This window comes from Schistocerca americana, chromosome 2 (assembly GCF_021461395.2).
Source record: "Schistocerca americana isolate TAMUIC-IGC-003095 chromosome 2, iqSchAmer2.1, whole genome shotgun sequence".
In the NCBI taxonomy this organism is placed as follows: domain Eukaryota; kingdom Metazoa; phylum Arthropoda; class Insecta; order Orthoptera; family Acrididae; genus Schistocerca; species Schistocerca americana.
The window spans coordinates 185,713,368-185,734,689 of NC_060120.1; the positions used below are offsets into that span (position 1 = coordinate 185,713,368).

Genomic DNA, 21,322 nt, shown 5'->3' on the forward strand with positions numbered 1-21,322 from the left:
CTTTTATTTACTTTCACCAAACTGGTGAACCGCCACGTTCTTGGTATGATCAGCAACAAGTTTTTCACTTCCAGGCAGATAAAAAGTATGTAGTAGACGTGGACTCGAATCCATTACCTTTCGCTGGCAAGTTCCCCACTGACTGCTAGAATATCTCAGTCAGTAGAGCACTTGCCCCCGAAAGAAAAGGTCCCAGGTTCGAGCGACAGTTCAAATGGCTCTAAGCACTCTGGGACTTAACATCTGAGGTCATCAGTCTCCTAGACTTAGAACTACTTAAACCGATCTAACCTCAGGACATCACACACATGCAAGCCCATGACAGGATTCGAACCTGCGACCGTAGCAGCCACGTGGTTCCGGACTGAAGCGCCTAGAACCGCTCGAGTGCCAGTACAGGACACATTTGCAACACGACAAGAAGTTTCAGAGTGAAAATTTATTCTGAAAATAGGGTGTTCACTTACCCAGTGGGACTAATCAAGGGTGGATTAAGGTATGCCCAATCCAAGACGAGTTCGTTATTCAGTAGGTCAGACTGCCCAAGAATGGAATATAAACTTGGAACTGTCTGTTTCACAGAAACCATCTGGGAATTTGCCTTAACTGACTTTGGGAACCCACGGCAAACTAAACGTGTAAGTCCAGATTGAGATTTGAACTCCTTATTTGGCTGTAATAAATGGACAGAAGTCTATACATCTAACGAAATCAGTTAATTTCGGATCAATTCGGACAAATTTTTAATTATTCACAATTGAGAATTTTAAAATCTTTCTGGGGAGTGCGACAATAAAGTAATGAGACTGATTTTCTTTGCAAGATGTGGCAACCCTGCAGGCTTGCGTAGGCCCATCTTTGACCTTGGTCTATAAGCTGCTTCTAGTCCAAGTGGCACATCGATACAACTGCTCAGTCGTGAATTGTGCTGTAATAAGTTAACATGTGTTTGTGTCTCTCGTCACAGAAATGGAATTGCATAATATTGTGCAACGGTATGCGATTTCTTTTTGCGTTAAATTAGGTGAAAACGCGACGACAACTTACGGTAAGCTTCAGAAGGCTTTTGGAGAGGAGGTTATGTCAAGAGCTCAAGTTTTTCGTTGGCATAAAATTTTTAGTGAAGGCAGAACGAATGTTGAAGATGAAGACCGCAGTGGACGAACATCAAGTTCACGGGCCGATGTCAACTTCGCCAGGGTGCGTGGACTCGTACGATCTGATCGAAGGTTATCCGTGAAAATGATTGCAGAAGAACTGAACATCAATCGAGAAACGGTTCGTCTAGTAATAATTGAAGATCTTGGTATGAGAAAGATTTGTGCAAAAATGGTCCTCTAAAATCTCACACCACAACAGCGAGAAACACGGGAAAATGTGGCAGCCGATCTGTTAGAGCAAACGGAAATCAATCCACAATTGTTGAGCCGTGTTATCACTGGTTATGAAAGTTGGTTTTTTCAGTACGATCCAGAGACAAAACGTCAAAGTTCGCAATGGTGCTCAAAGGGATCACCCAGACTAGAAAAAGCTCGCATGTCAAAGTCAAAAGTGAAACGCATGCTTGTGTGCTTCTTTGATTCCAAGGGAATTGTTCATAAAGAGTCGGTGCCTCCTGGACAAACAGTTAACCAATATTACTACAGAGAAATTTTGGAAAGACTTCGTGAAAGAGTGCGTGTCCGTGCCAACACTGCTGATAATTGTGATTCTGCATCACGATAATGCGCCATCCCATACTGCTCTGTCAGTACAGCAATTCTTAACCGCAAAACAAATTTCAGTATTACCACAGCCACCTTATTCACCAGATATCGCTCCGTGCGAGTTTTTTCTATTTCCAAGAGTCAAAACAGCGGTCAAGGGACACTATTTTCAAACAACACAAGATGTCCAAAAAGCTGTGACGAGGGTCTTGGAGGATATTACAGAAGATGATTTCCAGAAACGTTACCATCAATGGCAGAATCGCTGGAAAAAGTGTGTGCAATCAAAAGGGAACTACTTTGAAGGAGACAACACTAAACTTGACTAAAACGGTAAGCAACATTTTTTTCACATCAGTCTACTTTATTGTCGCTTCTCGTATACTTAGTGAGGCAGCCACCCACCCTAAATATATCTAAAATGAATCAATATATCGAGACGCGGCATTCGCCACGTTATAGCGGACAATATTGCGAATTTCCTGACATTCGCAAGTAATTTTTTTTCGTTTATAGTCCCGAATTACGATACTGACGTTGTTTTGGTAAAGGAACTATATACTTTTTCTCTGACATTTGAAAGGATCTTGTAAGAGTACTTCAACGATATAACATGCATTACATAGTATCAAGATAACAGCGCCGGAAACCATTGTCCCGCCATCAGGAGAAAAGGTTCTACAAACGTCTGCCCTGTTATATCAAGCCGGCCGGAGTGGCCGAGCGGTTAAAGGCGCTACAGTCTGGATCCGCACGACCGCTACGGTCGCAGGTTCGAATCCTGCCTCGGGCATGGGTGTGTGTGATGTCCTTAGGTTAGTTAGGTTTAAGTAGTTCTAAGTTCTAGGGGACTTATGACCACAGCAGTTGAGTCCCATAGTGCTCAGAGCCATTTGAACCATTTGTTATATCAAATGTAAGCAAACACCTACCTAAGGTACGGTTCGGGTGTTTATTATCACGCCTGTCATAGCAAGTGCTCAAAATGTTGACCTTGAGCATCGCTACACGCTATACAGTGATTCTGGAGGAACAACACCGCATGTTGAATTTCATCTGCGGGAGTACAGTCCCATGTTACAAGGCACACCATGTCTTCTGGAATCGTCATTTTTTCCTGATAGACCTCTTGTTTTCATTGCGGCCACAGATAAACGTATAGAAGTGTTAAGTTTGGTGAGTCTGCAGCCCATTTTGCGTTTCCTGAACGACCGTTCCATTTCTCTGCAATCGTTCTCTTATGAGGGTCTGTCATTACAACTGCGAAATTGGAGGGACAACTGTCATGTTGGTACCACACTGACTGCCGTAAGTCCAGTGGGGTGTTCTCCTATAGCTGCAGCATGTCTCAGAGAAACATCAGCAAAACAGGGGCGAGTGATTGCTGATCTTGCAAAAACACACACCATACTTTGATATACCAGGAGCTTTGCTTTTACCCACTTCTTTCCGTTAGGTGGATTTTCAACTGACGATTAGTGCATATTGCGAGGGTGTACTTGGACGTGGTTTATAAACGTTGCTTCTTCTTCAAACAAAATTTTGCATAGATACGCCACATCACTTTGGACATTTCGTAGATAACGTTCGGAGAACCGTAAACAGTTTTGGAACTCATTGCCATGAAGCTGTAGATGGAGCGAAATGTGGTGAGGATGAAATACGATGGTTGGCCGCTCTCGTGCTTCTGGCATGTCTGTTAGAGACACTTACATTACTTGTTACCGTTGCTAAAATGTTATTTTCCTTTCTTTCATCAGTTGCTCTCGTCCTTCCTTGGCGTATTTTATACTCCACACTTCCAGTTTCCAGAACTTTTTTTATAATGTTCGCAAAGAGGATGGTGTGTGCATGGCACGATCTGGAGGCTCTGAAGCATGCAACCGCATCGCTGCAGCAATGGTTTGGCGAAATCCGCTATAAACGAGATTTATTTTTTCGACTGTTATGTACGTTGCGAATATCTCAATAGCCCTACGGGTAAGTTATCTGCTACAACAGCAGAACACAGACTGGTAGGCTTCACGTGCACAGGCACCTGACTTGCGTGTTTGCTTGCATTTGGTATAATAGGGCAGACGTTTGTGCAACCTCTTTTCCTTAAGGCCGGACAATGTTTTCCAACGCTGTTATCTTATCAAGTCCCATGCATGTTATGTCGTTGGAGTTCTCTTACAAGGGGAACTCCCTATCGCACCCCCTCCCCCCCCCCCCCCCCTCCGCCGCAGTTGACAGCCCGTGAACAACCGAACTCAAATCAAGCATGAAATCATGAAGGTGGTGTACCGAATTCTAAAGCGCAGCAAGTGCAATACAGAGCAGTATTGCAGCGCTATGGCGTCGTGGTTCAGTGGTAACAGTGTTAGACACTCACTGGTCCAAATTTTTTTTTCCCTCGCTGTTTCCTGTATTCAAATTTGTGCCTGTTTCGTGGTGTAACGTCCGTTTGCAGCAGCGATATCTGAGGAAGGGACCTACATGAAAGTTGATTCTCCACAACTACTCTATTAGCAGCCGAAAGGAAACGGCTTTCGAAAGGGAAACGCAACACGTTTGATGACAAGGTGACAAGTCAACCGAACCCTCCACCGCAAAACACGTCTGGCGTGTCACACACGGCATCAATGAAGTACGTTTGTCATACGGTAGAAATATCTTATCGACGAACTGACTTGTACGACTGGTAACTGAGTGAGATATGCCTCCTTACCGATTTAGGCGTTCGTATCAATGTGAATGTGATCACTCCCAAAGAAATGATGAAAACACAATAGTTTGTCACATAAGATGCAACAAATGAACGCAACAGTTTCACAACAACACAGTTTCTCTGTGCTCGGTCAGAATTGATATTTTTCAACGTTATTGACGTTGCGTTCCGCTTTTGTACGTTTTGCCTCTTGAATTCCTTTTTTGTATCACAGTTCACACCCCTTACTTGTTGCTTCCATTTCTGTGAGACGTCTATGTAGTATCTCGCCAGCTCTCAGTCTTTATCACATTTACGAGGCATGTTTTTTAAGTAAGTACTGTTTTGAAATTAAAAAAAGACGTGCTAAAATATATCAAGAATTTTATTTTTATATGAAAGCCAGTACCTTAATCTACGCACTGACGCCATTACAGTCTGATTGCTCCTTGTTTACGTTGTGTACTGAGTGTTTAAGGTGCCTCCGATAATCGTGAGTCCCGCCGACTGTGAAGTACGGGCTGTTATAAGATTTCTTAGTGCTAAAGGCCTAAAAGCGATATTCATCGTGAGATCTGTGCAGTTTACGGAAAAAAAACATTATGAGTGATGGAATGGTAAGAAAGTGGGTGAGAGCATTTGAAGATGGCCGCACAAATGTGCATGTTGAACAACGGAGTGGGCGTCCTTCAGTCGTTAATGAAAGTTTGGTGCAGGAAGTGGACAATAAGGTGAGAGAAAACAGACGATTTACGATTTCCTCCTTGCGGGATGACTTTCCTATTGTTTCTCGTAGTGATGTGTATGGCATTGTGAGCGAGCACTTGAATTACTGAAAATTGTGCGCACTTGGGTACCGAAAATGTTGACGAATGTGCACAAAACCAAACGTTTAGACAGTGCATTGACTTTCCTTGAGCGGTACCACAACGACGGTGATGATTTCTTAAGCCAAACTGTTACGGGCGATGAAACATGGGTGGCCTATGTCACACCAGAACCAAAGCAACAGTCCATGGAAATTGAGCAAGGGCATAGTTTTGCTGCAAGACAATGCCCGTCCACATGCGGCGATTCAGACTAAAGATCTCATCACATCTTTTATCTTGCGCCCAGTGACTACCATCTGTTCCTGCACTTGAAGAAACACCTGGGCGGTCAGCTTCTTCAAGACGATGACGAAGTCAAAATGGTGGTGATGCAGTGGTTAACAAGCCAGGCGGCAGACTTTTATGAGGACGATATTCAGAAACTGGTATAACGTTATGAGAAGTGCCTCAGTATTGACGGAAATTATGTAGAAAAGTAGATTAAGGTACAGGCTTTCATTCAAAAATAAAATTTTTGAGATATCTTAGAACGTCTTTTCTTAATTTCAAAATGGTACTTACTTAAAAAAAAACACGCCTCGTGCTTGCGACGGTACTGTATTCTTATCACATGACTCATTTTCTATAACCAGTTTATGGTATGACTACTTCCAAGACTACAGAAAGAAAACAATCATTTCAATGACCTGACGGACACTTCACAATTTTGCGCGGGATTAGCCGAGCGGTCTACGCGCTGTAGTCAAGGACTGTGCGGCTGGTCCCGACGGAGGTTCGAGTCCTCCCTCGGGCATGGGTGTGTGTGTGTGTGTTTGTCCTTAGGGTAATTTAGGTTAAGTAGTGTGTAAGCTTAGGGACTGATGACCTTAGCAGTTTAGTCCCATAAGATTTCACACACATGTGAACATTTTTGAACTTCACAATTTTGTGAAAAAAATAAAACAAAATAAATGGCACGAAATAATTTTGAACCAGGGTTGTGTGCGTAACAGTCCAATACCGTCATCTCTTAACCAAGACGCCGTCGCTCTTCCTGTGCACTCGATGTTGTGCTTGTTAACCTTGGACAGTTCACTGTTTCTAATTAACTTTTTTTCACACTTTAGTACACCTTCTTCCTGTTTTCATGCTTGATCTGTGTTCAGTTTTTGACCGGCTATCTCCTGGTCCATCTTACCACTAGATCTGAGGGAGGATACGATGGGGAGTTTCCCTTGTTAGAAGTTTCTTCCAAATGCAACAGAATATAGTACATCGTTCCATAATAATAATAATAAAAACAGCGTCGGTGTCGTAATTCGGCGACTTAAATGATAAAAATTACTTGCGAAAATAAGGAAATTCACTATATTGTCCGCTATAAATTGACGAAAACTGCACATCGATATATAGTATTATTCGTTCTGGATATATTTGGGGCTGCCTGTCTCAGCTGTCTCACCCTGTACATTCGAACTCCTTTCGAGTTTGTAGTTGGTTGTCGTTTACTACACTTCATTGGAGTGCCATAAACGATGAGCAGCAGCAAGCGCGAAACTACTTTGAATTATTTCCACTTGTTGATCATTTTAAAATGCCCATTGACGACGAAGTCACCTCTCTGTGTACGGTGTATGTCTATGTTACAACCAAATAAATGAAAAGAGGCTTCATTTAATAACTTACACTTGTAGATCTACGATCGATAAAGGAGGAGTTGCCATTTTCATAAAACAAAGGTATAAATACAAAACTGTAGAAGTAAGCAAATTTTGTGATCAGCACTTTGAGGTTTGTGCATGTGAACTTCAGCTAGATAATGTAGTATTGATACTAGCAACAGTGTAGGAGACTGGGAGCTATTCATAAAAAAGTTTGACTCCCTATTATGCTGTCTGTCAGACAAAAAGAAGAAGTTATTAATCTGTGGTGATTTCAATGTAATGTTGCTAAGTAATCCTGATAGGAAAAGTGAACTAGAAGTGTTATTAACAACATATGACTTAGAAGCAGTGGTCAATTTCCCTTCACGTGTAGCTCAAGACAGTAGCACTCTAATAGATAATGTTTTTGTACAGAAAGAGGATGTAAAACAAACACATGCTTTCCCTGTGGTAAATGGATTGTTAGACCATGATTCACAATTGATTAACTTACAAAACCTAACAGGGTGTACAGTTCAGAAACCATTAAGTAAAAGTGTGAGGGTGCTCAACCCAGTATCTATAGAGCACTTCAGAGAAAGTTTAAAAAATATTAAATGGGGAGATGTATATAATGAGCTAAATGCTAATGATAAATGCAACATATTTCTTGATAAATTTATGTCCCTTTTTGAATATTGTTCCCCAGAGAAAATTACTAAATGTAACACTATACACTTTTCAAAGAAACCTTTTGTTACTGCAAGTATTAAAGTATCTTCAGAAAGAAAAAGAAAACTGTATGAGACAGCAAGAACTAGTGAAGATCCAGAAGCAGTTTTACTCTGTAAAAATTATTTTTAACACACTGGGAAAGGTTGTAAAGAAATCAAGAAATATGTATGTTAGAGAAGAAATTAACAACTCCTGCAATCAAATCAGTATGTAATATTGTTAGAAGGGAGGCAGGAAAAGTAACGACTGGGGTAAGTAGTATTGCTATTAAAGAGAATGAGGCCATCCTAATCAACAAGTACACAAGCAGCTAATGGATTTAACAACCATTTCTTAACTGCAGGAGAAAAAATTGGTGAGAATAGTTCAAAATAAAAAGCTAGGCAGTACATAGAAGAGTCATTTCTGAAAAATTTTAGTCACATTAAGTTTCACCCAACTACGTCTCGTGAAATAAGTAAAATTATTAAATCTTTGAAAAATGAATGTTCTGTTGGAATAGATGACATCTCTAATAAGATATTAAAAAATGGTTCAAATGGCTCGGAGTACTATGGGACTTAACCTCTGAGGTCATCAGTCCCCTAGAACTTAGAGCTACTTAAACCTAACTAACCTAAGGACATCACACACACCTATGCCCAAGGCAGGGTTCGAACCTGCGACCGTAACGGTCGCGCAGTTCCACACTGTAGCGCCTAGAACAGGCCGGCAAGATATTAAAACAATATGGAGCAATTACAGCTGATGTTCTGAATCACATATGTAATGCATCACTAATTCAAGGTATTTTCCCAGACAAGTTAAAATATGCTTCTCTACAAAAAGGGGGACACCACAGACGGCCAGTATCCTTGCTTACAGCATTTTCTAAAATCTTTGAGAAAGTAATGTACTCAAGAGTGGTTAGCCACCTCAACAGTAATGGGACACTTAGTAAATCACAGTTCGGATTTCAAAAATGATGTTCCAGTCGGATATCAATATACAATTTCACTGTCCACATAACAGAGTCTTTAAATAGTAAAATGTCACCAATAGGAATTTTCTGTGACTTGTCCAAAGCATTTGATTGTGTGAACCATGACATTATCTTACAGCAATTACAATGCTATGGTATAAATGGAAAAGCATATAAGTGGTTTAAGACATACCTACAGAATAGGAAACAAAACGTTTCTTTATATGGGTCAAGTGATTAAAATAAGTTTGCTACTTCGTCTACCTGGGGTGAAATTACATTAGGTGTTCCACAGGGTTCAATCATGGATGCCCTTGTGTTCTTGATATATGTGAACGACCTTCCTTCTTATCTTAAAGAACTGACACTGTTTGCTGGTGATACAAGCATCATTATTAATCCAGTAAAAGAAACTCCAGTTGAAAATGATATAAATAAGGTCTTTGGAAAAGTCGCTAATTGGTTTTCTGCAAATGGGCTAGCTTTAAACGTTGAAAAAACACAATACATCCAATTTTCTGCTACAGAAAGTACAGCTCCTTTAATAAATATAACACGTCAACAGAAATCAGTAGACAAGGTAGAACATACTAGGTTTTTGGGTGTACATACACATGAGAATCTTAACTGGAAAATTCATATTTTGGTTCTTCTAAAGCGACTAGGTTCAGCAACTTTTGCAATCAGAATAATTGCCAATTTTGGGGATACAGAATTTAGCAAGCTATCACTCTTTGCATACTTTCACTCTCTGATGTCATACTGAATAATATTTTGGGGTACTCACTACTTAGACAAAAAGTGTTCACTGCTCAAGAGAAAGTGGTTAGATTAATGTGTGGGGTTCATAGTCGCACATCTTGTAGGCATATTTTTAAAAGATTGGAAATTATTACAGCAGCCTCACAGTACATTTACTCACTAATGAAATTTGTTCTCAACAACATGGACCAGTATAAAAAGAACAGTGACATTCATGACTGTAATACCAGAAAAAAGAAAGACTTACACTATCCTTTACTCAACCCATCTTTGGCACAGAAAGGGCTAAAATATGCTGCTATAAAATTTTTTGACAAATTACCAGATGAAATAAAATGTCTGACAGACAGCAGTAATAGCTTCAAAAATAAATTGAAATCATATATCCTTGACAACTCCTTTTATACCATAGATGAATTCTTGAACAGGAATAAATAAATTTATAAATATAGTATATGCACATTGTGCCATTTAAGGGAATGGGGTAAATAAGAGAAATATTAATCGTTAACATTGTACTGTAATATATACAGGGTGCATCAAAAAAATGTATACACACTTTGAACTGTCATAGACAATTCATTTCCCGTTCTCGTTCTACAAGGTTAAATATCTGTGAGAAAGTAATGTTATGTTTCTTCAACAGGTGGCAGCAGTGGCAAGGAAGTAACTGCATCATGGCGGACGTGCGTTTGAGCTTTGAAGAGCGGAAGCATATAATTAAATGGTACTGGAAGTTTGAGAATGTAGCTGCAGTTCGAAGACAGTGGAGAAGTGAGTATGGTACAGAACCACCTTCAAGGTTAACAATTACACGTCTACGAGACAAATTCGAAATTCATGGAACAGTGCGTGATGTGCATAAAGGTCGATCAGGGCGACCTCGTACAGCTACAAGTGATGATTCCACAGCTGCAGTCTTGGAACTGTTTCAGAGTTGGCCTCAAAAATCTTCAAGGCAAGTTGCACGTGAGAGTAATTTAAGTGCTAGTAGTGTGCTACGCATTCTGAAGAAAGGCAAGTTTCGTGTGTACATTCCAAGGCTGGTACATAAGTGACGACGAACCCGCTCGAAGGTTAGAATTTTGGGAATGGGTTCAGGAGATGGTGAGACGTGAATCGGGATTTATGGGTAGCTTAGTTTGGTCGGATGAAACTCAATTCAAACTCAATGGAACTGTCAATAGGCACAATTGTGTGTACTGGGCTGAAGATAATCCTCACATTACAGTTGAATAAGCTGTGAATTTGCCTGGTGTAAATGTGTGGTATGGTTTGTCATTGGGCCTTTCCGCTTTGAAGGTAATGTTACTGGAGAAACGTGCCTAACAATGCTTACTGACTCCATATTCCCTGCCATTCGTACATTATACGGTAATGATGAAGTTTATTTCCAACAAGATGGCGCCCCGCCGCACTATCTTAGGGACGTACGAGCATACCTGGATCACAATGTGCCAGGCCAGTGGATAGGACGCAGGACACCAATCGAGTTTCGTGCGCGCTCTCCAGACCTCACGCCGCTGGATTTCTTCTTATGGGGCACAGTAAAAGATGAGGTGTACAAACGTAAACCACGTAACCTGGACACACTTTGGAATAAGATTCAGGCGGTGTGCGCAGAAATCTCATTGGACACTTTGGTACGATGTACGGAATCAGTGGTGACTCGTACTCAGAAATGTATTGATGCTGAATGCCACCAGTTTGAACATTAATCACATTTGCAAAATAAATTTATTTTTCCAGTTGGACTTTAAGCTTTCCATTACCAGAAATTTAACATTGTAGTACGGGAAATAAATTTTCTATGACGCTTCAAAGTGTGCATATACATTTTTTGACGCACCATATATTAAAAAATTATAAAATCTTGTTTCATATGTGCATTTCTTGTGCACTCGACACGTTCCACATCATAACGGCTACCGTACCATGCGATTGATCAATGGAACACGCAACTAACTAACTAACTAACTAACTAACGTTGTAAAGGTCGTTGACCCATGTTTGAACGCTCTTAGCCCCTCTCGTTCTTTGTGTAATGCTAACAGTTTAGTGCAGGATAGCCGAAAGTTACTTTTTATTCTGCAAATTTGTGGATATGAAAGTATGTTTTTTTCATTTGGGTGCACCACGCAGTACTTGATGTTTGAGATTTATGAATATATGTCCGTCACTGATTTTAACCATAGCACTGACGTTGTAAGTTACTGTTTGTCTTACAACATTTCTGAGGCCTGGTGCTCAGCGTAAATATTTCGTTCGTCTCCAACTGCAGCCCGATATTACCTTAGGCTAGCAGCAAGAGATAATACACACCACGAACAGTGCTTTGGTTTTTCTTGTAGTTAGCGCAAAAGAGGCTCAGGGCTGATGTCTTAGAATGTAGGGGCAAGGAATGAGCTGTGACAGCAGTGTTCGGTGAGTTTTTGGGCCATATTCTTGTTGGGACTTCTAACCTGTCTGCATGCACAATATCTTAGAATACATTTATAATACTTTCATAGACAGGGATGTAAGTCAGTTGCACAAAGATTGGGCAGCCAAGGGTACAGGTACCAAAGATATCAATCATAACAGAGGCGACATATCAGGTCTCGAATCCTGTACTAACATTATTAACAGCAATACGTAGTATATTTGTCCTTTCTAAAGCCATACTGAACGTTATTCAGTCCTGCTCTGGGCAACGTATAGTGTTCAATATTTTTTGAAATATTTTATCCTGAACTTTCAATTTTGGTTGGGCGTGATCTTTATTCTTCAGGGATTATTACTTGTGTAGATTTCCATATGTTTCGATATTTCCTAGATTCATTGAAAAGCTTACTTAAAGTCAGAGTAACACTTGTTTCAAAATACTTTAATATCTCGGTAGGAATGGAATCTGGTCATGGTACCTATTTGTTTTTCCGTGCGTCGATTACATCGAGGGCCTACTGATCATCATCGGCAGGAATCAAACCTCCATTTGGATCGGACTTCCTTAACTCTTGGGAAAAAAGGTGTGCAGTATACTGCTGCATCCATTTTCAATAAGCTGCCACTTGAATTAAAAAATCTTAGCAGTAATCCACGTGCTTTCAAATCGAAACTGAAGAGTTTCCTCATGGGTCACTCCTTCTATTCCCTGAAAAATTAAGCTGATGCTCATTGTATTGCTGATAGAGTTTGCTTAAACTTATGGACTGATTTTCTTTCAGGTTCATGAACATTTATTTTTATCTGTTATTACTTTTATGTTGTAAGTTGATGTACTGACACGTTCCATGACCTTGGAGATTTGATCCTCAATTTGGTCCTACGGAACTTGACATGTAAATAAATAAATAAAACATAAAAAACTAATAGACCATTTGCTGTCGTAACTGCAGTCTTCAGGTTCCTCGTCACCTATTGATATTTAGCTGACAAACCGGGCAATACTAGGGTATTCGTTTCGCCAATTTTCTATTAGAAACGGAAACCAAACATGGACAGTGTTGGTAATGTAATCTCCCGGGCTGTTTCTGTACGCTGGGAGCGATTGTGTAAACACAATGCAAAACACAGAATACACGAAAGACATTAGGATAAAATAAAATTACACTTGCACGGGAAGTTATTAAAAGAAGTTACTGTAAGAGGAGATGAATTAGCAGAGGTGAAGGTGCACTGTACCACATGAGAAGCCCGTGGTTGCTATCACCATCTCACACAGCACAACCACATAGTTGTTTCTGAGGAAGATGGTGGAATATGTTGTCGAAAACTTGAGATTTTACGGCGATATGACATGACGAGTAAACCGAGAACGTTTTGTATCTGAGTGGACTTGTTTGTTGACGATTTTGCTATTCGGTGATTTTTGTTTTGTGGTTATTAGTCCGTGGTCCAGGACATGTTTCTCTCGCTATGCTTCTTCTTCCAATGCAGCGGACACCATCATAGACTATAACAAATCAGAATGCAGTAAAAATCGTAAACAAGCGACAGTTCGGCTTGCTGAACTCGGTTGATGTTATGGGTTGTTATAGTCTCTGATGAAGTCTCCGTCACTGGAAGACGGAACGTTAAGCAGACAAATGTTCCTTGGACCAAGCCCTAGCGCCCATAAAACAAAAATAGACAAAGATTCAAGTGCCGGCTGTGAAAGCCTGTGTTGTATGACTTTGCTACTTTTCGACTACCAGCGACCGTAAACGTTTGTCGGTGTTTCGAGTGCATTTTGTCTAACACTCAGTATAGTGCATTACGCAGACACCTCCACACCGCGGCGTACGAGCCAGTCGTCAGCTTGAGGACAGGTGGGTGACCTGCTAGACTCTCTGTTTATGGCCCTCCTCTTGTGCTCTGAGGGCTGCCATTACTGACGCCCACTCGTCGCGAACCGCAGCCCCGTCCGTTCCGCCCCCGTTGTCTTCAAGGCGCATCGTCACGGCCTTGAACGCTACTCATCTCGCTAATTTCCAGTGCTATGCTTCACATCCTGGAAAAAAATTATACAACAGCGACGCTGGTAGCTATAGAACTGCCTTATACTTCCAGGCTCCTGACGTTAACTGCATCCCTTAATGCCAGACGGGAAGGCTGCCAGCAGCTGTATTAATTTTATCTATCCATATATTTATAAACATCATTGTATGTATGTACAGTACTGCTCAAAAGTATTTTATGGGGATAATAAATTCGGAAAACAAATTATTTAGGAGAAAATTTAAATGAAAGAACTTATTTACCAAATCAAACTACCACAATCTATTGGTTATGAACTGCAAAAAGGTGGGAATTTAAGGAGATGGGACCTGGATAAACTGACTAAACCACAGGTTGTACAGAATTTCAGGGACATCAAAAGGGAACAACTGACAGGAATGGGGGAAAGGAATACAGTAGAAGAAGAATGGGTAGCTCTGAGGGATGAAGTAGTGAAGGCAGCAGAGGATCAAGTAGCTAAAAAGACGAGGGCTAATAGAAATCCTTGGGTAACAGAAGAAATATTGAATTTAATTGATGAAAGGAGAAAATATAAAAATGCAGTAAATGAAGCAGGCAAAAAGAAATACAAACGTCTCAAAAATGAGATCGACAGGAAGTACAAAATGGCTAAGCAGGGATGGCTAGAGGACAAATGTAAGGATGTAGAGGCTTGTCTCACTAGGGGTAAGATAGATACTGCCTACAGGAAAATTAAAGAGACCTTTGGAGAGAAGAGAACCACTTGTGTGAATATCAAGAGCTCAGATGGCACCCAGTTCTAAACAAAGAAGTGAAGGCAGAAAGGTGGAAGGAGTATATAGAGGGTTTATACAAGGGCGATGTACTTGAGGACAATATTATGGAAATGGAAGAGGATGCAGATGAAGATGAAATGGGAGATAATATACTGCGTGAAGAGTTTGACAGAGCACTGAAAGACCTGAGTCGAAACAAGGCCCCGGGAGTAGACAACATTCCATTAGAACTACTGATGGCCTTGGGAGAGCCAGTCATGACAAAACTCTACCATCTGGTGAGCAAGATGTATGAGACAGGCGAAATACCCTCAGACTTCAAGAAGAATATAATAATTCCAATCCCAAAGAAAGCAGGTGTTGACAGATGTGAAAATTACCGAACTATCTGTTTAATAAGTCACAGCTGCAAAATACTAACGCGAATTCTTTACAGACGAATGGGAAAACTAGTAGAAGCGGTCCTCGGGGAATATCATTTGGATTCCGTAGAAATGTTGGAACACGTGAGGCAATGCAGATCTTACGACTTATCTTAGAAGAAAGATTAAGGAAAGACAAACCTACGTTTCTAGCATTTGTAGACTTAGAGAAAGCTTTTGACAATGTTGATTGGAATACTCTCTTTCAAATTCTGAAGGTGGCAGGGGTAAAATACAGGGAGCGAAAGGCTATTTACAATTTGTACAGAAACCAGATGGCAGTTGTAAGAGTCGAGGGGCATGAAAGTGAAGCAGTGGTTGGGAAGGGAGTGAGACAGGGTTGTAGCCTCTCCCCGATGTTATTCAATCTGTATATTGAGCAAGCAGTAAAGGAATCAAAAGAAAAATTCGGAGTAGGTATTAAAATCTATGGAGAAGAAATAAAAACTTTGAGGTTCGCCGATGACATTGTAATTCTGTCAGAATAGAAACAGACGTCCAGCTTTGCTGCCGAAAGCCTCACACCTCACAGGACGAGGGAGTATTGCATCTCATGAAAACAAGGCGTCTAATCCAATCCTCAGTGCTCACTCACTCCCGTTGTGTGCATCAATCTCTAGTGACAGCCACACACAGAACTACTGACGACACCAGAATCTTCCGCTCCATCTCGCGGCCCGCTGGCCAACGTCCCACTCTGTAAATCTACAGCTCTTCGTCCAGCGCGCAGCTTCAGAGCCGAAAGTGAAATGAAAATACAATGAAATGTGAATCATTCTGAAGTTGTTCGGCATGGGGCATGCAGCCTCCAGCAACCCATCAGCAATGTCGCTGCAGTCGATTGCGCCTGCGGCAAAATCGATCAGGACGCATCAACAACTTCAGAATGAGTCACATTTCATTGTATTTTCATTCCACTTTTTAAAATTCGTTTCAAAAATATGGTTCAAATGGCTCTCAGCACTATGGGACTTAACATCTGAGGTCATCAGTCCCCTAGAACTTAGAACTGCTTAAACCTAACTAACCTAAGGACATCACACACATCCATGCCCGAGGCAGGATTCGAACCTGCAACCGTAGCGGTCGCACGGTTCCAGACTGAAGTGTCTAGAACTGCTCGGCCACAACGGCCGGCAAAATTCGTTTCAACTGTACACGAATTACGTGACTGTTTTGATATAAGTAATCGGAAGTAGCCTCTCGGCTGCGGCATCGCCCTCATGCACATTCACATACGTTTCACAAACACATATACACCAGGTGCCTCTTCTAAAAGTTGTCAGGCGTATTTTCCCTTGTGTTTCGCTGGATATTTTCAGTATTATTTTTGTTACTTGTTGCTGAAGTCAACCCAAGGAAATGCTGCTACACACATCTTTCATACGACGCTCAGCGACGACGGGCAGCCTCGGTTTGTTTCCCGTTACAAACAAAACGATTTTTAAAGTGGCCGTTGGGAGGACGAGAAAGAACGGTCCGACGAAGCTTTGTGAGATTCTCTCGAGTGCGCAGACTTGTGGGAGGCCTTGCGTTGTCACGGAGAAGGAGAAGTTCGTTTGCATTTTTGTGGCGACGAACACGCTGAAGTCGTTTCTTCGTTTCCTGTGGTTGCCATAATACGCATAAAGAACTGATCATCGTACCGTGAGGGAAGAGATCAAACAGGATAACCCTTTCAGGGTCCAAAAAGAAGCGGCTATGTCTTTATCGTTTGAGGGTGCGGCATTGAACTTTTGCTTCAGAGGAAAGGCGGCGTGGCGGCGTTCCATGGGTTGCCTTTTGTTTCCTGCTGGACGTGATGAATCCATGTTTCATCGCTTGTGATGATGCTCGACAAAAAGTTATCGCCATCAGCCTCGTAACGCTTACGCAATACCGCACAGGTTGTTCATCACTGGTCTTTATAGTCTTATGTTGGGCAGCAAGGAACCCAGCGGGCAGCCACCTTTGAGTACCCCAGATGGTGGACGAGTGTGTCAGAACTACCAACAGAGACGTCCAGTTGTGTAATGAGGCAGCCGATTGTGATTCGTCCATCACCTCTAATGAGTGGGTCTGAACGTTGCAGCTTTGCAGTAGTCACAACTGCTTGCGGCCTGACGTCACACTGGAGTTCGCACAGATTTGCTCGATTTTGTTGCAATGACAGACATCTCACCCAACGACTCTCCGTGCTTTTGTTCACAGCCAGGTCTCGGAGTTTTGAAGGCTAACTACAGGGTTATTCTAAATGATGGACTCATTTTCAAAATTTTCGTAATTATTTAAGTATAAATCCAAAATGAACAAGCTTTATACCAATGAAAACAGGAAGTTTCAAAGTTTTCTTTCATATTGATTGATATCAATTTAATATATTTAATAATTTGTAATTACATGTAATAATTTGTAATTAATTAGTTTTAATAATTATTTAATAATTGGAAATGTGACAAATGTTATAAATGTTCAGTGTGGCCACTGTTGGCTAGACGGCAAACATCTACACGGTAGCCAAATTCGACCCACACACGCGAAAGCATAATTGGTGTTACTAAGTGTACAGCAGCAGCGACGCGGTTCTGCAGACCCTTCAGAGTGGTTGGTAGAGGCGGGACATAAACAGCTTCCTTCACATAACCCTATAAGAAATAGTCGCAGGTTGTGCGATCAGGAGATCTCGGTGGCCAGAAGTGCAGAGCCAGGTCCTCAAGTCACCTGCGACAGATCCAGCGCTGAAGAAGGGAGTCATTCAAAAAGCCTCGTACATTATGGTGCCAATGGGGCGGAGCTCCGTCCTGTTGGAAAATGAAGTCCTGGGAATCTTCCATAACTTGAGGGAACAGCCATTGTTCCAACATGTCCAGGTATGTGATTCCAGTTACAGTTATTTCCGCAAAGAAAAATGGTCCATAAACCTTTGTACGGCATACGGCACAGTACCCGTTGATCTTTGCTGACTGACTTTCGTGTTGCAATGGTGAATGTGGATTTTCCAAACCCCATATGAGAACATTGTGTCTGTTGACTTTTCCACCAAGGTGGAACATCGCTTCATCGCTAAAAATTACACGCTGTATAAATGCGCCATCCTCCATCTTTGCTAACTCATAACCACAAAATGCGAGACACTCCTCTTTGTCATTGGGGCTGAGAGCGTGCACAAGTTGTAAACGGTAGGGCTTCTACACCAATGCCGTCTCAGAACTTTCCATACAGTTGGTTGGAGTATTCCAAATTCTCGACTGACTCTATTGGTAGACTTACTGAGACTGCGCACGAAACTTTCTTGAATCCGTCGGACATCATCCTCTGACACACGCTGTCGGCCTGTACTGTTTCCTTTGCACACACTCCCAGTCTGTTTAAATTGCTTAAACCAATGGCTAATGCTTTTTCGAGTTGGTGGTTGAATACCAAAATTGGTAAGAAATGACCATTGCACTGCAATTTGCGACTCACTTTTCGCGAACTCAAGAACGCAGAAAACCTTGTGCTCCACAGTCGCCTTCTCTCTCACAAATGACATTGAAACGGAATGACGGCCCTATTGCCGCACGCATTCTACCGGCCGCTTCTGAAACCATCACCTCCCACCCCTGCCGCCCCCCCCCCCCCCCAAAAAAAAAACTTTGAAACTTTCACTTTTAATTGGTATAAAGTTTGTTCATTTTGGATTTCTACTTGAACACATACGAATTTTTGAAAATGGGTCCACCATTTAGAATAACCCTGCATAGCGTCGCCACCTATCGGAACTTCGGATAACTGTAAGGGCTGAAGCGGCAATATTCCACGATGTCCCAGGAAAAATTCCGCATTTTCTCAGCCCGAATTGGCCGAAAAAAGAAATGTGTAGTGTTGCTTATTGAACGTTCCTTGTCAGTGGCAGAGTTGTACGATCCTGCACCCCAGAGTGAACAGTGTGTGCCTCGTCTCGGGCGCTAGTGGAGCACCACCATTGGGTGCCTTCATGGTACTGAGTGTGACACTGGTGATCCCATCCATTCCTTGTTCTCCGGACAGTCGTGGGACAGCGACCAACATGAGCAGCAGTATCATTGAACGGTAAACTGCATTTTCGAGTGAACAAGATACTTCCGCAGACATCCTTTGGTGGACGTTTCGATCGTACTATTGGAGGTAAACTACTAGACAGATCATTTTCTTCGTTTGGGGTCCCACAGCCGTATATTTGTTGAAGTACGAGGTGTGGCTAGAAAAAAACCGGACTAGTACTGGTGAAACAATAAAACGAACGCAATAAGGCTGTCACGTGACTCTCGCTCCGCCTACTGCTCGAGTTTCATCTGCCTCCTGCACTCAGTCTGCCCGTGGCGTCTGATTTAAGTAGTTGACGTTTTGTCTGTGCGTCGGAAAATGTTGAGTGTACAGAAAGAACAGCGTGTTAACATCAAATTTTATTTCAAACTAGGAAAATCTGCAAGTGAAACGTTTGTACTGTTACAACAAGTGTACGGCGATGATTGTTTATCGCGAACACAAGTGTTTGAGTGGTTTAAACGATTCAAAGATGGCCGCGAAGACACCAGTGATGACACTCGCACTGGCAGACCATTGTCAGCAAAAACTGATGCAAACATTGAAAAAATCGGTAACCTTGTTCGACAAGATCGCCGTTTAACAATCAGAGCAGTGTCTGAGTTAACAGGAGTTGACAAGGAAAGTGTTAGGCAGATTCTTCATGAAAGTTTCAACATGAACAAAGTGTGTTCAAAAATGGTTCCAAAGTGTCTCACAATTGAACAGAAGGAACGCCGAAGAATGATTTGTTCTGACATCCTGGAAAACATTGAAAGTGATCCCACCTTCTTAGAAAATGTTATTACTTGCGATGAATCGTGGTTTTTTACTTACGATCCCGAAACTAAACGCCAATCGATGCATTGGAAAACTCCTGGTTCTCCACGACAAAAAAAGCACGAATGTCAAAATCGAAATTCAAGGCAATGATGATTGTTTTTTTTTTTGACATCAAAGGGATTGTGCACATTGATTGGGTACCAGAGGGACAAACAGTGAATCAGCATTACTACATTAGCGTCCTGGCTACCCTACGTGAGCGAGTACGGAGAAAACGGAACGATTTGTGGAGAAAAAAGTCATGGATCCTTCACCAAGACAATGCCCCAGCTCACAGTGCGTTGTCAGTGAAGACGTTTTTGGCAAAACACAACATTCCCATCTTAGATCATCCACCCTACTCACCTGATTTGGCCCCCTGTGACTCTTTTCTTTTCCCTAAAGTCAAGTCAGCTTTGAAAGGAACTAGATTTGAGACTGTTGAAGCACTAAAAGAAAAAGCGACGGAAGTAATGTATAGACTTACCGAAAATGATCTGCAGCATTGCTATGAACAGTGGAAAATTCGTATGGAGCGGTGTACAGACCGAGGAGGAGAGTACATTGAAGGAGATAACATGAAATTGTAAATAATTGTAAATAAATGTTTTTTCCAGCATCAGTCCTGTTTTTTTCTAGCCGCACCTCGTATACCGCTTTGGGTGTTTTTTTCACAAATATTTAATTTACGAAATCTTGCACGATTGGCCAACTTCGGCCTTCCAGGCCTTTTTCAAGCACGGTAGATGTCGGTTTGTTGTACAATTATTATCATAAATGGCGATGTAGCCGATCTTGAAATGAACATATGACGTGCAAGCGTCAGAATTGAAACCGGAAAGCTTACTGCGTGCAGTAATGGTAATTTTTATAGATAATGCCGCGTTGTAAGACATACATATATGTGCTTGCTTTCGTACTTTCTAGGTGTATGCATTGATGAGGGGTTGAACTGGAAAAAACACACTGAGGATCTGCTGAAACGTTTCAGTTGAGCTACTTATGCTATTAGGGTCATTGCAAATTTTGGCGATATACATCTGAGTAAATTAGCTTACCACGCCTATTTTCATTCTCTGCTTTCGTATGGCATCATATTCTAGGGTAACTCATCATTGAGTAAAAGAGTGATCATTGCACAAAAGCGTGTAATCAGAATAGTTGCTGGAGTTCATCCAAGATCATCCTGCAGACACTTATTTAAAGAGCTAGAGATCTTCACTGTAGCCTCACAATATACATATTCACTTATGAAATTTTTTATTAACAATCCGAACGAATTCAAAAGTAATAGCAGTGCACAGGGCTGCAACACTAGGAGAACGGATGATCTTCACTACTCAAAGTTAAATCTAACTTTCGCTCAGAAGGGGGTAAATTATGCTGCCACAAAAGTCTTTGGTCACTTACCTAATAGCATCAAAAGTCTGACAGATAGCCAAATAGCATTTAAAAGGAAATTTAAAGAATTTCTTAATTACAACTCCTTCTACTCATTAGATGAATTTTTGGATATAGTAAGTGGGAAATTTCC

At 41.5% G+C, this 21,322-nt stretch overlaps 1 protein-coding gene across 1 annotated transcript in view; it reads right to left on the minus strand.

The window, feature by feature from the left end:
* The window catches only part of LOC124593864 (carboxypeptidase B-like), a 212,825-nt gene that overhangs the window by 36,737 nt on the left and 154,766 nt on the right, over positions 1-21,322 (minus strand). The gene's annotated exons all lie outside the window — the stretch shown is intronic.